Below are 3,580 nucleotides of genomic sequence, written 5' to 3' on the forward strand. Positions count from 1 at the left end.
AAGGGAATATGTATTGGTTTTTATTCAATGGATATCTTGCTTCACATAAATTTAGAAGGTCCTTGCAATAAATGGTATATGGGACAATGATCCAAAATAAAACCAAAATTGATAACATTTCAAATTATAAGAAATGAGGAACAAATCATTACATGGAGACCAAACTAGGGGGATTGAGTCTAGTTATGTTGATATCATGCAGGGTCAATGAGCTTTTGACTTGGTGGATCAGCGTATTCATTCTTGTTTTAAGGATGATTTCAAAAAGTTCAAAAGTAGATTGTCTTTCACAAGGTACAATACTTATCCTTGTTATCTTCGTGAATTTAAAAACCTTAGAGATGATGTTAATATTCTTCTTGCTCAAGAGGAATTCTTTTGGAAACAAAGGGCTAAGGTGTAGTGGATAAGAGATGAAGAAGCTAATACCAACATTAGGATGGGGCGTATGGCACTTCAGCAGTAAAACGTTCTAGCCTAATTACTTAAACAGCATGAGAGGATAAAAAGTTGAAACTAAAATAAAACTTAGGAATAAAGATAAATAAGATTCAATCATTTTATACATAAAAAAATCACTTTATTCAAGACTATAAAAAATAGTACAATAATAAATAGAGAATCCCGTCTTCAATTCCAAAATGCAAGCACAGGTTACTTTCATTGTACAAGTAAATGTAATCACATTAAGTCCAAAGTAGTAGGAAACTAACTAAGAATAGCATGGGCCCAAGAACTAATTGGCCTCACACGACACTCCAATAAAGTCCATGAGCAGACAACACACATCTACCTAAGGCCTATCTCAAGACTTATCTTAAGACCTATCTCACTTCAACCATTCAGGTTTGACATTTACCTAAGACCTATGTCAAGACTTAAGTAGGCTGGATTTTCCAAATTCATTAGATGTTGGAATAAGTCACACCTCAAACGAACGAAATATGATTATGCCAGATTTTGCCACTATCACTCACTATCAGTCACTATCTCATTGTTGTTTTAATCAATACTAGTAGGGAGTTGCTACGTGCACCCAGCATTATTGCTGGGGCACCCAGCAAACAGTGAAGTGGCGAAACTGCCCTTCAGCAATTATTCTTCCGGAAATACTCACAGACAATTTCCGGAAGAACGTCATCCGGAATGTTTCCGGAAGAAGCTTCTTCCGGAAGAATTCCAGTGTCTTCCGGAAGAAGCCTCTTCCGGAAGACCTCCGGAAGAAGCTTCTTCCGGAAGTTAGTTCTTTTTCTTAATGCGTATGTAATGACGATTTTGCCCGGTGTAAATTTCTTTGAACTAACGTCTTCAGGCTGTGTTTTACTGCGCATTCTTTCATTCTTCTTCAGGCTGTGTTCTACTGCGCTATCTTTCTTTCTTCTTCCGTCTGCTTTGTTTCTTCTTCCGTTTGTTGTGGTTTCGGTGGTGGTCCCTTCAGCAGTCTGTTGGTGGTCCCCTGAAGTGAAGTATTCGAAGATTTGGTGGTCCCGTGTTCCCTATTTGAACTTTTATTAGCGGCTGTTGTTCCTATTCTGTCGGAGGTACGCGTTTATTTCGTTTTCCGGTTAGCTTTTAGAGAAGAAAAACAGTAAAAAATGTATCCGGAAGAAATTTTAGGCACAGAAGCAGGAAGGTCCGGAATGATCACTTCGGCACAGAAGCAGGATGGTCCGGAATGACCACTTCCGGATGAAGGTCTTCCGGAATGTTAAATTATTACTAATTTATTAATTTCTGTTTTATAATTTTTTTAATTTCTGTTTTATATATATTTCTGTTAGTTAATAATGAATTATTGGTTTAATTAGGTATAATGATATATATTGTGGATTATAATTTTTTTTGTTTTATAATGGTATATATATTTCTGTTTTATAATTTTTTTTTATTTCTGGTTTATATATGTTGTGGATTATTGATTTAATTAGGTATAATGGTATAATATTAAATGATTTAGGTAACTTAAATGTATAATGGTACAAAAATGTTTTATTAGTTGTTTATTATAGTGATAAGTTTAGTTTAAGTAAATAATGTAGTTATAAATTTAGAATATAGTGATAATTTTAATATAGTCGTGTATGATGCATATGTCCTATTAATATGTTTGTTATTTAAGGTGTAGTAAATTTTTGGATGTGGTTATATGATAATTTGAATGTACTTGTGTATGATGCATATGTCCTTAAGATGGACGAAGATCAATGGAGGTATGACTTTGCGATGTCACAAGAAGTTGATATGGATTATGATTATGATAATCAAGAAGAATGTGGAGTGAATGAACGACATGTCGATTGTTCAAATGCTTTTAATACATCTCAGGTAATCATAGATAATTTGAGTCATTGGTTGAATTGATGGTTTGTACGAAAATTAATGTGTTAGGGTTGCGTTGTAGGTATTCGCTACTCGAGATGATGTTTTGCAATGGGCTCGAACAGTTGCCCATGAAAATGGATTTGTTGCAGTGATTATGAGATCTGACACAGAGACCGGTAGCAGAGGAAGAAGTTCATTTGTGTTAATTGGGTGTGAAAGGAGTGGTACGTACAAGTGTAGAAATAAAGAATTCGTTAGAAAAGACACCGGGAGTAGGAAATGTGGTTGTCCCTTCAGGCTTCGTGGGAAACCAGTGCGTGGAGGGGAAGGTTGGATGGTGAAGTTGATCTGTGGGATTCATAATCATGAATTGGCGAAGTCCTTAGTTGGACATCCATACGCCGGGCGATTGACTAAGGAAGAAAAGAAAATTATTGCTGATATGACAAAGTCGATGGTGAAACCGAAAAACATCTTGCTAACGTTGAAGGAACACAATGCCGACAGTTACACCACGATAAAGCAAATTTACAATGCAAGAAGTGCATATCGTTCTTCAATAAGAGGAGCTGATACCGAAATGCAGCATCTGATGAAGCTTCTCGAACGTGATCAATACATTCATTGGCATAGATTGAAGGATGAAGTTGTGGTGCGTGATCTGTTTTGGTGTCACCCAGATGCAGTAAAGTTATGCAATGCATGTCATCTAGTGTTTTTTATAGACAGTACCTACAAAACAAACAGGTACAGACTCCCACTACTTGACTTTGTTGGAGTGACACCAACGGCGATGACATTCTCTGCTGGGTTTGCATATCTGGAGGCTGAGCGTGTTAATAATATTGTATGGGCTTTGGAACGATTTCGAGGCCTATTTTTAAGACACGATCGCCTCCCTCTTGTTATTGTCACTGACAGAGACCTAGCACTGATGAATGCAGTGAAAACTGTGTTTCCCGAGTCTACTAATTAGTTGTGCAGGTTTCATATCGATAAGAATGTGAAGGCGAAGTGCAAATCTTTACTCGCGGAAAAAATGCGTGGGACTATGTAATGGATAACTGGGGTACTTTGGTTGATTGTCCGCCCGAATACGAGTTCCATGAGTCACATCAAAAGTTTCAAGTTGCTTGTTCGGCTTGGCCGATTTTCGTTGACTATGTTAACGAGGCATGGATTATCCCCCAGAAGGAAAAATTATTACAGCATGACCGATAAGGTCATGCACTAGGAAAAAAACAACAAACAGGTATAA

This window comes from Glycine max, chromosome 14, assembly GCF_000004515.6.
Source record: "Glycine max cultivar Williams 82 chromosome 14, Glycine_max_v4.0, whole genome shotgun sequence".
In the NCBI taxonomy this organism is placed as follows: Eukaryota; Viridiplantae; Streptophyta; class Magnoliopsida; order Fabales; family Fabaceae; genus Glycine; species Glycine max.